Genomic DNA, 17,744 nt, shown 5'->3' on the forward strand with positions numbered 1-17,744 from the left:
ATATATATATATTCCTTGAACTATACTCTGTTTGTCAGGACTTTGTCTCCTGTTGCAGGAAAGTGTCTGTCTCTTTGACACTTTGACAGGTGTGAAGTTGTAGAGGAGAACTTAGCCTGTAAGTCCAGTTCCTTCTTTTGACATTAATGTGTGTTGTAATTCAGTGTAATTCAGATAAGAAACACAAACACACTTTACTTCCAATGTCTAAACTAATTTCCCTCAGAGACAGACCCTGCCTCATCTTTTTCAAGGAGATCAAGGTATTAACATTCCTCTGCCCTTCCTCTTTGAGACAAAAGCGACCTCATAGACAACATCCATCAGCTGATGTATGCCCACCACATTCCATTGCAATTTGTAACCAGAAAATGAAAGCAATACAAGTACTTTATCTCCTGGTGACAATTGCCTGAGGTAAACCCCTCAGTTATACAGGGACAGTTGATGTTCTTTGGCCTGGAGCAAATACAAACTCAAATCCATTTTTCCTTGTCCTTGGACCTGCCTTCTGGCCTTCAGTGATGACAACTGCCATCATTTGCTCAAAGGCAAAATGCAGGACATGCTTCCCAAGTTGAACATTTTTAAATGCATGAATAATTAGGACCAAAGAGTAACAATCACCAGGATGCTTGTTGTTGTAACAATTTCACTGTATGCATGGCTTATGTATATGCCATTTGAAGCAGTATATGCTGCTACAGCTGCCTGGGCTTGTACATCTGTGTGGTTTCCTGCCATGGCTAGAATGTCTAGAATGTTCATGTTGAAGGTCTGAGCTGACTCACATTGGGCATAAAGGAACACACTGAATGAGTTAGGACACATACAGCCATTAATTTGTTTAACAAATAGATTCACACTTACATATTCTGCAGAGTTTCCATCCAACCAGTCCTCTCTCTGAAGTAGCAGGTGTTTGTGTACTCTATGTATTTTGCAACAACAAACAATGAAAAAGATTTCACACTGTATTTATAGTTAAATGGATCAGTCTTGGCTGACATATATTTACAGTTTCTCAGTATTTTAAACCATTTAACTTCATCTCTGCTTCCTCTACCTCCCTTTAGATGGAGGCAAGTACCGGGTTATATCTAAAGCTAATTATGCCTCCTTGCCTCTTTGCTTCTCCGTTCTTCACAGCAGCTAGAAAGAAATCAATCAAGGATCACCAACCTGAAGAATTTGGCCATTGCTTCAAATGGGATGAAGAGAAGACAAGGAGCACAGCACTAGAAGGCCTCCTAAGAGAGAGGACACACAAAACCATCCATTGAAAAGTCTTTCATTGAACCGACACATCCTGGCATTGGAAAACTATTAGTGACTCGATTTTGCAGTTCAACCGGAGGCTGCATCTGAGACGAGACTTTTATGGCAGACTGCCCAAAACTAAAGGCCTGGGTAATGCCCACAGAAACTACCAGCTAAAACATTTATAGAAATAGAGACATTTTCTTTTGGAGGATTGTCTGCTTTTGGACGTGTCAGAAACATTTGTGCAGAATATGATCTCCTCCTCTCCTAAAGAAAAGTACTTTGTAGAGGTCAAAGTACTACATTATAACTGCACATGAGAAATTAAAAACTATAGAACCTCATTGGTCACATAATTAAAACAGTCTTTTATCCCCCGTCTCTCTGGGACTACACTCTGAAACCTCCAGGAGTCACCCGTCTGTGACCACAAAGTGACGCTTCAGAAATCATAATATGTGATTTAATTAACTATCATCTTGAAGCTTTCTCTTCTGTTTGCTTTTCACATCTGACTGTGAAAGAGCCTCAGAAAAGAACAGGGACTATTATGTTAAGTGTATAGACTTCTGCATCAAACAGTCTGAGACGTTTACAAATCACAGGGATAGTGACTACAGACAGTGTTCTTTCTTTCTTCATGTCACACTCTCCCTCTCTTCTAGAGAATATGAATGTTACTCCACCAGCTGCTTCCAAATGGGTCGATGATGGTCGCTTAATACTCTAATCTACTAGCTAATGCTGACTCTCTTGAGATGAAAGGCTCTTGAAATGAAATGAGAAATACCAGCAGGCTTATTAGTTATCATTAGTTTTTCATGTTGTCTTCTTTAATACATGAATTTTAAAATGTTCGCTGATTATTTTGGAGATTTATTTTATTTTTTTATTTTATGATTTTGTATTTATTACTGGCCTTATCCGAGAATAGGTGTTATTTATTGCAGAGCTATCGTGTTGGATCGTATTAGGATGTACAGCATGATATGACGTATCAATAAACTTCTAGCTGTTGATTTTGTGGAAACAAGTCTCTTTCTTGATTTCTTTTCATTATGATACCTATATTTGTTTTCCTTGCAATTTGTGTAATTACCAGAAGTAGCTTATTATCAGGTAAAATAAATATGCAATTAGTGTAGAAAGTATTTCGATATTACATTACGATCCTCGCAAAGCGAATTATTTAGTCATTGAATCAAAAGTGCTTGCTACAGCTGCCTTTTCCGGAGATGAAACACATCTAATTCTAGTGTGTGCATGTTGTAAGTTGTCCAGATGCTGCACTCTCTCGCAGTTGAGGTCAGCTCACTCCTACAAACTTGTTCTTCCTAAAGCAGTTTTAGCAATCTTGTCCAGGGTCATAGATACTAATGTTCAAAAGACTCAGGATTATGTTTCTTCTAGACAGAGGATTTAAGAAATTGGTAACATGACTGCAATATACTGTAACTAGCAGTCTTGGTCTGTCTGTTTCTATAAATAGATGTTGCTAAAGATGTGTCCTCTTTTCACCTTGCCTTGTGTAGGACACAAAGGTTCAGTGCGCTTAGGACTTAGTTTAATATATTTTAAAATACATTTTTAAATTGCAGAGCAACACTTGCAAAAAACAATTTCACTGTTAGACCAACATGTTTCGGCTTGTGCTTGTTGCTTGCCTTCGTCAGGGTTCCTAATAATCTGCCCTAACAAATTGTACCAAGGGAGAAAGTTAACGTATTCATTCAGATTAAACAATGGAGGGTTGAAAATGTCCTTAGGGCTCATTAAATTAAATGATCAATGAGCTATTTGATGGTTGTTTCCAAGTGTTGCAGTAATAGCAAATGCATAAAGGATAATGCCTGACTAGGTGTCCAGTATCAGGAATTAATAGACTTTGCCGAGGCATCCGTCCGATGCACTGATTATGGACACCTCCAAGGGCATTATCCCATTTATACTATGGTCACTTGCCAAAGAAAAAAGATCCTTATTTTATACTTTCAAGGGTTTTTCAGTCAACAACCACTTACAAGCCATAACTCTGTTTCGCTGGTAACACCTGAGGTAATTCCTAATATTCAGATTTCAGATCATTTCAGCATTCAAAATGAGTCTATGTTTAGCAATCTTCAGCTGCAACTATGGAGTGGCACTGACCTCACTGGGGTCTGCTTGTACTAATAAAGCCTGGGTTACAATGTGTAACCTCTCTCTATTTCACACTAGCTGTGCTCTTTAATGGACTGTACAGAGCCAATAGATCCACTGCCTGACGTGACACTCACACATTATTTCCAGGACAACTTGTGCCTTATGTATCAATAACAGCCATACTCTAAGCCGTTATTGACTGCAGTAAATGGGGGGGAATGAGCCAGCGACACCCCACTGCACCCTTTCACACAGTGAAAATTTCATGTGTGTGTGTCACACAAACTCAGGAATACACAAACACCTCAGAACCATTTCAGATGGAACAGGCTTGGGGCAAGCCCAGGGAGGAACAACAAACCCATCTTTATCGCCATGGGAAGGTGGTAGATGCAGTGACAGTGAGAGGTGGGCATGTGACTTCACACAACACCGTTCACAACATCAAATCCCTCAGAGATAAAACTGCATTAAAGGGCAGGGCACAGACTGGTCTACTCATCTTTCCCTCATACTGGAGATTTCAGCTGCATTGCAACAGGTAGCTAACACTTAGATAGAAGTCTTCTTTTAGATGCAGTTCTTGTAAAGCTGTATATTCTTTAAGAAGCACACAGGTTGTGTTTGTGTTTTCAGTACCAGGAAGTTGACTTTTGTATGGAATGTTATGCAAGATCAAATATGTTTTAAGGAAGTAGGTACCAGAGCACTAAGTTTTTCAAATGCCTCTGTAAGAGGAAATATATTTAAGCATGAAAATGTAAAACTAAAGGAACAAAAATGACAAAACACTAGTGAAAGCTAATTACATTACATATTTCCAAAACTGTCTGTCCCTGTCCTCTGCATATACAAAGGCTTACTGAATGTTCTAAATTCTGTTGCAGTGTTAATGCACCAGGGCTAATCCATATTGACATTGAAACTTACAGCATTAGTTGAGAAATATGCCTATTCGCTTTGAGAATTTGAGAGTGAGAGGGAAAAGATTGATACCACTTTAATGTCTGTCTGGTAAATGTGTAGCTGGAGCCACCAGCCGGTTGCCTTAGCTTAGCACATAGACTGGAAGCAGGGGAAAACTCTTTCCAAAGGTACCAGAATCTTTAATTCAGCCACACCCAGGCAAGTATATTGGAATACTACTTTCACATGCAATCGAAAAATTACACCAATATTTCTGCAGTGTAAAGCAATGTTGGAGGTTAATGGACACAGGAGTAATGAAAATAGGCAGTGGAAATCAGTCTGACTTTTGATTTAACTGAAGGAAGTGTTGAGTTAGCCAGTTTTTTGTTTGTTTTTGTTTAGTTTTTTTGCATTAAGGCAGACCTGGGAATAATTTTTGCAACATGCCTCCAGTCACGAAAATACAAAATACACAGCTAATACCTCTGAGCATAGTGCACTTAACTGCGCTTTACACGCTGCACGTTGACTCATGAAATTAGCTCCCATAGTGTCACTCACAAAGAGCAGGTAATGCCAGATGCTATGAATTAATAAGATAAGATAAAAACATCTCATAGTATTTTTGCACTCCCTTTTGGGAATTCTGCACCAGATCAGTGCCTATAAAAATAATGATTTTATTTTTCCTAAAATTAGAGTAGTGGCCTTGGTTTTGAACTGACTGTTATTTTTAATAAGCCACTTAGATGTAGTCCCCACTTAGATGTAGTCCCTTAGCAACTAACAACTTGTTAATCTTTGAGGTATGTATATTCAAAGTTTGATGCTCTGTTGTTGATTATCTTTCCCCAAGCTATAATGTAATATTTCTATGTAAGTTATCAGATTTTTTTAAGTCTACCTTGCATCATGATAAAGTGGTGATTTTACCATCAATACTGATGACATGCTAAGTGGCTTTGCAGCTACATTTTTAAGTCTTTTAAATTCAAACAGAATGTCTCAGTATCTGTGAGACCACAGCCATATTGTAGCTCTTACCCTTGAACTGAATGTTTTCCATTTGGTCTTAGAAGATTAAAGTGTGTGTGATCACAGATTGTGTAAAAATCTACATTTCAAGCAAAAATAGACATAATTGTACTGCTCTTACATCTTTAAAGGGGGCACAGTCCTCAAACATTTACAACTATATTTTCTAACTCAAGTACTTCTTTACCTCAGTAAATGATTTGTTGAATTGCTGTGATGATCTGTGCTCCTTAACTATAAATATCATTCCTCCTTTTAAAACTAGGTCCAAACCTAGGTCAGCACCTTTCCCTATCCCACTCTAGTGTGTGGGATTTAGTGGAATGTAGCGATGTAGTTGCTGATTACAACCCCCTCGCCTCAAACTTCCCATTCCAAGTGTGTAGGATAAATTACACTGCGAAACTCAAGATCAAATGCAATGCAATGCCTATCTAGAGCCAGAGTTTGGTTTGTCCATTTTAGGTTATGGTAGAAACATGATGGTTCAACATGGCGGTCTAAAAACAGTCTAAGGACAATAATAACACAATAATTAAATTTTTTTAGGTGATTATACACTAATGAAAACATACCTATGAATATATAATGAATATATATAAAAATTATATTCCAAATTTGAAAGTTGATCTGTGGTTGAAATTTTCAATTGTTCTCCAAAAACTTGAACAAATAGAATCCAGTGGACATTACAACTAATGCCTCAAGTCTAATTCCTCATTTAACACTCACTTGCTTGAACCTGTCTCTGGTGAGAAGCACAACCAATGGTTCCTCTTTTTTGAGACATTTTTAACCTTCTTTTGAGATAACAGTAATGGCATTCAGTCTGGGATTCCCCTCCCTACATCATTTACTGAGGGGTTCATGCCTCCTTTCAAAATACATTCAGTCCCTTCAAGCAGATTATTCCTAAATATGATACCATCTCTTTGCTCCTTTGATATATTGCAGACCAAATTTCTTTCTGGTCTGAATATCTTCTTGTCCTCTGGTTGTGTTCCTGAATATTTTAAGACTGCTAGCCACAGTAAGAAAGCCATGGTAAGTACTCCTCTGAAGTTCTGAAAAGTGCAACTTAGCATTGATAATATTTTGTTAATGTATAAATTTCACTCAACAGCACAGGACAGAACTTGCTCTTGTCAGCGTTGTAAACAACATCTTGTTGAATGCTGATTCTGGTGAGGCCACTGTGTTACACTCCTTGACCTTTGTACAGCCTTTGATACTATTTAGTAGCATTTTTATTGACAGCTTGAGGTGGTGGGTAGCATGTCAGCAAATGGATTACTGTTTGAAGAGGACCATTAAATGCCTCAGTGCTCAGTCCTTCCAACCATATATGGAACTTTGGGTCCAGCAGATTTCTAGATCTCCTTACAAACCTAACCTCATGCCACACTTAAATGTCAAAGCGTCAGGTCAACACTAATATATAAAACCACAACAATGTATAATTTGGACCGTTGAATGTTCAACACAGGCTGTCTTTTGCTTTCATCATTAGACTCATTCATCACTGGAATCCCCTCCCCACTCTTGCCCCATTCAAAAAAATGTGCCCTCTTGAATGCCCCTATGGGATATAAAAAATGATAAAGTGCCTTCTAGGGTGCTTTTCAAGTGGAGAAAATGTGATGAAGTACCCGCTAGGAAGCCCTTCCACTAAAGAAGGAGCGATAAAATGCCCTCTAGGAAGCCCTTCCAGTATGGTAACATGGTAAAGTGCTTTCTAGGGTGCTAATCCTTAACCATAAATGCATCATAGCTTTCTGTGCACTGTTGCCCTTTTTATTTTTTTCACCCGTGCCCCTCAAAGAGCTCGAGTCCGCTACTGCATATTGTTATCAAGTTGTGTTTTTCTGCAATACATACATACCTCCATCTTCCTGAAACATTTGGATAAAAAAACAATTCATAATACAAAGCCAAAAATCCAAAGGTTGTCACACTTAAATTCTCAAAATGTATACTCCATAATGATTTCATCTTGTGTTGTATTTGGAGCAGAGGAGCCTCAACATTCAACATTGCTGTTATGTCATTATTTATGAGCTTTTGAATTTTCTAAAACACTTGAAGTGAAGAAAGACAATGTCTTTTGGAAATCTGATCAGTGGTAAATACAATGGCAAATGATGAGGCTGTCCAACGATAATTAGCTGTTTCAAATGCCTGAAACGGCGCAAATTATGACTGTTGTGGGGGACGGTAATTCACATCCCTGTGTGCTTCTAACAGTCAGGATTTGGTTTAGTTTAACCAAGTGGCAGATCAGAAAACACAAATTTTTGCAGTGATCATATGTGTTTTCGACAGCATCGACATGCGACGTCATTCTTCCAATAGGGAGTACCAGATCACAAAACATTCATATGGGTTGTAGAACGCAATGACAACCTATTTTGTTGTTTAGCTTGGGGGACTAGCTGAAAATGCTATAGGTAATAAAATCACAGCTACCAATGGATGTGAATGTCTTCTCAGCTCTGTGTGTTCAGTTTATGTTGAGATAGTGTTAATGGACGTTCTTTATGGAAAGAAATTCACAAAGTAGTGCAGTTGCCAAAAGAGCCATTCAAAATCAGCAGATCATTCCCCATAGTTGATCACACAAGCACATCAGTGCTAATTTCTGTTTAATTTTGTTGGGAATGTGTGTTTGGAAAATAAGGAACATACAAATGGACACTGGACATATCAATTGAACCACATTTTATAATGACATTTTTTTTGTTAGAAGGCAGTATATATGAAAACTGAAAACCGTGAACCCTGTGGATTATCCTTAATACTGGGATATTAAAGACACAGTTGAGGTTTTTCTTATGTTTCAAACACCACAAACAAAATTCTGTTCACCTCCATTGTGTTGGGGTGGTGACCTTTCAAAACCTGGGCAAGAAACGTCAAAACTATTTGCAGGATTAGACACCACAAGAGGTTTTTGTGAGTGTTTCATGCATTTTTAAGTATTTTCAGTTTTAGTATTGGTCCAGTAACCATTTTTACCTTATTCAGCCCTTCCCGCGAACAATCAAACCTGGGAAAGGGAAAGTCAAAAGTCAAAACATAAAAAGCAATTTAAACATGCCCTGTCAACATAATATCATTCCACCTTAGGCTACACATCCACTCAGTGATGGTAGAGGGGTGTACAGGAGTCTTATAGAAAATACAGTAAGCCAGAAATCTAATCGTCTGTCAAGTAATTCTGAATCATTTTGAATAAGGTAGATTTTATTAGAGATATACAGTAGGCAGGGTGAGTGTATTGTGGCCATTTTCTCCTTCAGATAGTTAAAATCAGACCAGTGTCTATTTATATGCACTTTATTTTTAGCCACAATGGTGCCACAGAAAGTGACACATTGAAAAGTGTTGCACGTGACAGACTTAGCCCCCACAGTTCCCTGCCTCTACTTCCTTCCACACATCTTTCATTTTTCTTTCATACACTGTTTTTCTCTTCTCCCTCTCGTACATTATATCTGACTTATTTTCTTCCCCCATTCTTCCTTTACCTGCCCTCTCATTCAAATTCTTCTCCATCTCGCTCTCCCTCTACCCTCCTCTCCATTCAGTCGTGAAGCACTGACTGCACAGTCACGTTTTGCTTCATACTTTCACAAACCCCTGCAGGCAAGCCATTTCAGGATATTTCACAGCAGAGCAACACACCGACTCTGTCACTCTCATAGATGTGAGCACACAAGCCAACTCACAGGCACGCAACATACTCCAACACACACACTTGCTTCTTTTGGCTTCACACGTGTGTCCTTAACCTGCCACAACTGATAGGGCTCTACCACACCAAGACATTTTGTAAAAAAGCCAAGCAGCAACAAAAGCTAGGATGGGATTTGCTGAAGGCAAAAAAAAGTGTAATTCATATAGATTCATAAATGTATGAATGCAGCAATGCTAAAAATAGCCCTAGTTTTATTTATCAACATCCCCCACCCCCCTTACTCCCACTCTCTGCGGCTGAAATCATTCAGCTCATGCTTCTGTGTTGCTCTCTGAGGAGATATGCTAAAAATAGAGGTGTTTCCCGTGCACGTTCCAGAATTATTTCCCTCAGTCTCTAAGCCCCTCTCCCCCTCCCTCCCTGTCTCTCCTTCTCACATGGCTCTCCATTCTCTTGCAGTCCTCTGTCAGCCACATACACATACACAACACACAGTCATTTAAATTGGATATTAATTTACTTTGCTGCATGGGCAGGGGGGAGTATTCCTTATCTAAATGCTCACACATATACACACACGCACAAATAAAATCAATTCAATTTACCATTTTTTAATAGCTATTTGTGTTTCAACAGGAACTACTTTGGCTCAGAAACAAATACTGTATTAGAGGTTTGTTTATTTGTGACATAGATAAACAGAAAACTACTTTTTAATGACAAAATACTATATCAACCGTCTCCTAGAAATTCGGTTTATATACTACTCATTTGTTTTACCACTTATGTTTTAACGTACCAGATTGCTACCACAGATAAGTCCCCCAGTTGGTGAGGTTAAGGTTAGGGAAAGATTGTGGTTTCAGTTGAATGAAGGTTGAGAAAGTAAACACGTCCATCTTACATGTCTACAATTTATGGTAAAGGGTAAATGGACTGTACCTGTATAGCGCCTTTCTAGTCTTCCGACCCCTCAAAGTGTTTTTACACTACATGCCACATTCACACAGCGATGGCCAAAGCCATCAAATGGAAGTGCGCAGCATTTGGAGCAATTGTGGGTTCAGTTTCTTGCTTAAGGACACTTCGACATGCAGCCAACCATAAAACACATAACTGGCACGCAGCCAGCCGTCTTGGATGACTGGACGACAAAATTGATCGGCATGTGCACGGACCAGGCTGCTGTCAACGTTAGTATGTAAAATGCCATTGAAACTATGACAACTGGCTGAGTAGGGGATTCCCTTGTGCATGTTTTGTGCACTACACACACCCTCAAGAACTGCTGACTTACTGTGAGGCATTTAATTCCTCTGTTGTCAAGTTTTATTTACAAAAGGGTGGTACAAAACACATTTACAAACATAAACACTCTAGGCTATATATATCTATAAGAGAGGTTTCAGAAGTTGACCATTGGAGAAAGTAAAGATGACCATGGCCTATGAATGACTTGGTCTAAATAGTAAATACAAACAATCCATTTTGTTACTCCAACATCAACATGGTTAAAAAACATACTCAAAAACAAGTATACAGTTATGCTGCAGCTGATGACATGACAACTCACAGTTTCCAGTTGTCATAGTGACGCAAAATGTTTTCTGGCACATCAGTTTTCCAGATCAAGCTGCAGTCAGCTACTGCAGCTGTGTCTGTATAAAAACATATTGTTAAACTAATGCAGTAGGAGTCATTAAACAAGTGTATAAGGAAATGAAAAAGAAATGGAAAGACATAAAAAGATTTATCATGAAAGAATTACAAGCAACTGGAGTGCATTGGCCCTAGTGCATTATCAACAGCTCAGTGAGGGTCAATATCAACTTAATGACCAAAAAGCCACAACTTCAATCTTTATTGTTGATGCAAAACAGTCACTTTTTGTCTTGAGTTATCATTCCTGCTTCTTCCCTCATTTTATATTTCAAAAAATTCAGTGCAGATCTCCTGCATACTTTTTTTTGTGAAGCGTTCACTTTTTTTCTGCTTTCATGTTGATTTCTGTTCGGTAGGTTAATTGAATTTCCTCATATTCCACATATGCTGATTTGCAGCTACTTCTTAGACCCACAGATTTTTCCATGTAAATATGACCCTCTTAAATTGCATGAACCTTAATAAATCCAGCAAACCAGCAGAATGTGCGCTCACACAAACTTTTTCCTATCTTCTGGGTATTTGTATGACCTCTAAATCTATAAGCAATAAGAAGAAAGGTGCACTCAAAACATACTCTACATGTGAGGAAGTAAACAACTCCACAAGTTGTCTAGGTATATGCAAATGACAATGACAGGATGCACATACAGGACAAATGCAAATAAATGCCATTACCACAAAGTCTACATACGGTATACGTGTTTTTTGGCATTGCCTGGCCTGGTAGTGACCCCTTTAGCTGCCCTACCAAACTAAGCCATGATCACATGCTTTTTCCCAGTGACCTCGCAGTGGGGAATACTATATACTGACCCACACTATTGTGGTCCATCCCATGACTGTCTCCTCCTTTAGCCAAGCCCTGTCTTAAATGATTGGCTCAACAAGTGTGGTTAAGCTGGCAACTGGAGATAAAGTATCGTTCTTAAGTGTATTTTCTTCCACTCTTGCTGCAATTCAATCTAACAGATATTAGGTTCATTGTTAACTGATTGTTATCCTTCAACTGTATTAGAGACACAAGGTGTCTTCAACTACATTTGTCCAAGAGCAACTACTGTGGTGGGTTTTATACAAAATTCACATTATTTTTATTAGCCTAAATCAGTGTGAACAGACTCCTAAAAAATATAGGAAATCAATAATGACAACTAGATACTCAATTAGAAAATGATCTCAGACCTCCACATAGGAGGCAGCTCACTGAGAAGTGATGGTTAAAATCTGTAATTCTGGAAATGTAACTATAAAATGCAGTCCTCATTGACCTGAAATGTTTGTGATCTTTACCAGTATTCGTATTGTGCATGTGACACCTGGTTAATAATACAGGTCACACAATTCTGGGGGCAGCAAAACAAACTTTATCACTTTAATAAAGAAGTCAAGCAATAATTGGCCTTTTCCCATCATTCTGTGAGCAAACGTGATCTGACTGACCTGCTCTGCTTCCATCAAAAACTCTGCAGAGCACAATGGAGAGCTGCTTCATGGGACACTTCTGAAATGTGCTGCGGTGCTTTTGGTGGAATCACAAGCAATGTGTAGAATGGCTGCAATCAGTTCCAGCGGCCGCATCACAGCTGGAACGTGCCACGGCCGTTCCTGGTGGGATCAAGCAGTAATACGGAACATCATTGTTTGTTTCCTCCTTCCAGTCAGTCCACCATGTTTCCCTAACCTTAACGAAGACAATGCTTCTATATGTCGCTCTAGGGCATTAACATATTTTGTCATTTCATTTAGGAGGATTTCAGAGCTGCATTTGTTGTGTTAATTTAAAAAAAAATGGTCTACAAAATATTTCTTATTAAAATATATAAGCCACAGTGAACTGTTACATTACTGCGGGTTGTGAGAACCAGCACACCTCCACCGTAAACACTACCTATTACTGTGCCATACTGGAAAATCATTTTCACTGTGCTACCCACAGCATCAATTGTGGAGAAAAATGTCCTATGTTTACTTGTGCAAAGGCACTGGCCAGACAGTTGTATCACAGAGTCAATGAAACATATAGTCAAAGATAAATCATTGTTTTTCTTGTCAGAGAAAAACAATGAGGCAATGGGCTTTTCCAACAATACTGATGTCCAAAGTAAAGTAACAAAAGATAAATGATTTGCTCTGAAAAAAAAAACAACAAAAGTAATTACACACATTTTTGCTTGCTCAAAATTTCACCAGAAAATTCTACGCAAGCACTGGGACACGAAATATGAATGTGTTGACTTTCATAACGCTGCTCTAAGAACATGTCAACTTCCATATAACATAGATCCTTTTTATATTATTTTCCCTGTGCTATAGCGTTAGAAGAGCTAGCTGAAGAGCACAGGAAATAAAAGTTGCTGTCAATGCCCTGTAAGTGTGTTAAGGCATGTTTGCTGCTGGTAGGAAAGTAGCAACACAGTGACCTGACAACAGTGTTAGCTTGGACCTAATGGAAAGTCTGTGTCATTGAGAAGCTGATGCCCATGAGAAGAAATTAGGTGTTGTGAACGATGGGATTGCATGAGCAGAAAATGGGAGTTCATGTGTTTTACATCAACATGTATTCTGCCTGGTGCGCCTCAGGTGGTCCAGTTCTTCCAGATGATAATGTGTGTCTTCTTGACTAAAAGTTGTCTCACCAAGGACCACTTTCATCTTAGACTATGGCTATGTATAGTAGTGATACACTGAAATGGTACTTCCATCACTGTTACTACTACTGGTAATGATAGAGGCAATTTTAGTTGTAATTTATGCTTTCATTAGATTAAAAGTGATTTTCCATATTTAAATGATTCTTTATTTAAATTATTGACATTAATATTTATCTTCATTTTATTCCTATTTATATCTGTTTATAGTATATCCATTTAGATACAAGAATAATATGTAAAACTAGAACTACAAAGAAAACACTGTTTTTTTATTACCCCGATTACTGATATTATTATACAGATATTACATTATTAAATTGTTAATACTGATGCATCAGACACTAGACATATTTTTTTAAACCAAAAAGGTAGTTCTTTCAATGTTAAATCTTAATCTGAAATTAACCTTAACCTGTAACTATTGCTGTCAAATAAATGTAGTGGAGTAAAAAGCACATTTCCCACTGAAATGTAGAAAAGCATGAGTATTAAATAGTATTAAATTAAAATGCCTTAAATAGGCATTACAAATATTGTGCTTTTGTAAATGTCCAGTGGATCCACAACTATTAAAATTTCAAAAATGTGAAGATGCATAAAAAATATACACAAATATTTTACAGAATCAATTTATGGATTTAATACAGAATTATTTTAAAGAAAGATGTAAGGTATATGCAGTCTATGTATTCTCATCTCCTCTGGATTATCTAATCTAACAAAAGACTGCTCATGTTAAGCTCACATACATCCTTCAGTTTATACAACAGAGAATGTTCTCCCAGACATTTCAGGTCAGCACACTGTTCTTTGTTGTGGTGTGCTTGTCAAACAGCATCAAGTTAGCTGAGATACACTTATTCAACTGTTGATAGCTTACATTCTGTTGTAGAGCTGAATATAGACATCCTGAGGGTGGTAACAGAGCGGAAAATAAGGACCTAACTGAACTTCTTATGCAACACCTTCTAACCATCCCTAAAATCAAGCAATGAAGCAAGCCAGAGCACATCAAGTCTCTTTGGTGGACGCTGAAGGTGCTTAGGTGCTCTACCTTATTCCTGCACAGTGCTTCAGGAGCACCTTGGGTATACTTTATGTCATTAGCCAGTAGACCGTACAACATTTATGGCACAAATGGTCTGTGGTTCTGGAAGCTAGGAGGATGTTAAGGGATTATGGGAACAGGAGTCTAGCAAGTGCATTACTGTACATCTTTCACAAATACCGACATGGCATGGATAGACAGCGCTCAGCAAGAACATAGAAGATCAATGAACACAGGCTGAGTGCATTTACCAAGCCTTTCCATATTAAGGTCGTCTGTCATCTTAGAAACTCATTGAGGATGGTTTCAACAAGTTTAGGTGGACTGCCAGTTTTTTATTTTTTTTTATTTATTTAGGTATTTAAACATTTTTTAAATATTTTTTGGCCTTTTATTTACACCCTTTACTCGGGTTGTTAATGTGCTCATTAGCATACAATTCAATTATACCCACACTAGCACCAGGGTAATCCACTCTCTGGTAAAAGCAACAAGGACAACCTTGGGTTCTGACCCTTTTGTTTCACTACACAATCTATTATTCACTGTTCCATTTTTTTCCTCTCCAATTCATTAGTGTCAGACAATGAGATAAAGTAGGGATATACTGTAGAGGACACTCATGATTCTAAGATTGACTAGCTGATCCCCTTCTATTGGATAACAAATTAGTTTTTATGCTTTATGTGCCCTAGTTGCTTGATGTTGCGTGTCTATTAAGCCTCTTGAGAAGTATTATAAGTTTACTTCGATAAATAGCAATGACCCACAAAAAATATGAAGTGAAACAACGAAAATTTCGATTTGAAGTACAATAGAATGTATTATAAGGATATGATATGAATGCCATGTAGGACATTAAACATTATTGTGTAATTTAAGTGTCACAAAACATGCACCAAATCAACATTTAAAGGACCAGTGTGTAGGATTTAGTGGCATCTAGCAGTGTAGTTGAAGATTGCAACTCCCTTACTTCACCCTTCCTTTCCAAGTGCAAAGGAAAAACTACAATGACCACGAAACGTGTGGAGAACAAGAACTAAATGTGGCTTGTTTAGCACGGGGAACATCTATGATTGTTGAAAATTGTGGGAAACTACGATTGGACAAATTTGCGGAAAAGCTGCTGTGATTTGCAAGGTCACACAGAATTCGTTCATATTGGTTGAATTTGCTTTCATTCTTGCAATCGCAACATTGCAACTTCCTGGAGATACTGGGTACTGTGTGCAGACTCCAGAACAAATTTCACGCTACATCAACATTGTGGCACCAGGCCGGAAATCAATCAGTCATAGGCCGGTTGGAGGAGATTTTAAGTGGAGAAACAAATCGTTTTGTATCCTTTTTAAGGATAAAATACACAAGTAAACAACGTCGTTATACAGCTGAAGCTGAGCCCAGTGGAATTTTGGGGTTAGATTGTCAGAAAAGGACAGAGAATCTATTCAACTTGGTGTTCAATTTTTAGTTTTCTAAAAAAAAACATAGGTTAAATAAACAATGTAGTATACCAACTCAACATGTTTTTACCAAATCCCATCAGTTAGACATTTATAGGTCATCAAAACAACCCCTCTCTGTAAAAGCTGCACGTGCATGCTGTGGAGGCTGCTGCTTTAGAGGACTAGTCCAGTTCAAGCACTGCTGTGAATCACTTTGTAACTTCTGTGTAATAAAATGTTCCATAAATAAATTTATTATTATCATTTAGGGGACATCCTAACAAAGATAATTTTTTTATTTTTTAAAGGAAAGAAAAACGACTTCAAAAGATTACAACCAAACAGCAGCTTGTATCTGATGGAAGCCAATTGTGTTCCTGGACACTACCTCGATCTGGTTCTGTGCATGTGCACATGTACACACAGACCGTAACCTAGATATCCTCAGATCGAGGTAAATGTAGGCTTTAAAATAATATGCCTTGCCTGACAATGTTGAACAGAATGATAATGGAATCGTCAAGCTACTGTCAGATTACGGAAGCCACCTGCCTATGTTTTCTTTGATTTTTCTGTAAGGTTGAGCTTGCCTGCCGGTTGGACAAATCTTCTTGCAATCACTCCATTGATCTGCCACCTCTTGTGAAGCTATACGCCTGTTAAAATGTAAATGAAAACATGCTTTCTGTGCAGAAAGAAAAATCTGAGGGGAATTGGGGTTAACTGAACACACACGTTTAAAAAAAACTGGCATGTTTTGATATTAATATAATATATATATGTAATATTTTCTAAATGTCTTTAATTAATTTATTCATAATTTCGGCAGTCAGTAGTGTATTTGGCTACCAACTTGCACTTACATACTCAAATAAGAATTTAAACTTCAGAGGTGAAGCTGATTTATTGCCATTGTTTTCCAGATTAGTTTTCTCTGCCTTGCCATCTCGGGACTTGGAGAAATCCAATCCTCGTCTTGTCTATCCCGAGTAAGGTGCCTTTGAAACTTTAATTGTGAGCAGCATGAGTCAAAGTAGATCTAAGCCATTTTCTGTAATTGCATTGTGCAATCCTCCAAAGGCCAAGCAGATTAACAGTTAGAAACCATTTTAATGTAAAGGCAGACAATTGCTGAAGAAATGGGTCAAATCTAACACGATGAATAGAAAATTACTGAATTATTTAGGTTGATTTGCTGACTTGTACCTATGAGGGTGTTAAGGGTGCTTTCTTTAAGGCCAAACAGTGGAAACAGCAGTCATCTGACCTCAAGCCAGTATTTTATTTCTGTATACATTTATATTTTCCTGCATGCGGATAACAATTCCAGATAATTTGTGTGTCTATTTCTTCTGTAGCTATGTGGTGTGCCAACAATGTATCTTTTAAACTGTCCAATCCCCTTTTCAATTATATTTCTTCATTTGTCTGCTGTGTTGCTGCTGAAAGAATCCCCAATCACATCAGGACAGCTCTTTAGCTAATGTACTTCTGCAATGTCAAGGTCAGTAGGCTGTTGCCCTCAGATGAACATTTATCTGTTCTGTCAAACATTGTCTAAATACCCACAATCTCATCAGTAATAATTAGAGTAGTCATTTGTATTAGATTTCATCTGTTATAATTAAGCTTTTCACCAGCAATCTGCTTTTGGGGTATAATTTATCACTAAGTGAGTTAGACTATTGGACTAAATAATAATGAATGGTATTGCAGTGTATAAGGCTACAGGTAAATGCAACTGCACTTACAGTATGCGAACAGAAGGTAGACTTTAAAATAGTTTAGGACCTAAATGCTCCAGTCACAATTTTCATTTGACATACTGTATGTTGTGTCTCTTCAGAAATGTAACTAAATATCAGGTCTATAATGGCTACCCACAT

Source organism: Morone saxatilis, unplaced genomic scaffold, assembly GCF_004916995.1.
Source record: "Morone saxatilis isolate NCDOM2014 unplaced genomic scaffold, NCSU_SB_2.0 Contig17, whole genome shotgun sequence".
In the NCBI taxonomy this organism is placed as follows: Eukaryota; Metazoa; Chordata; class Actinopteri; family Moronidae; genus Morone; species Morone saxatilis.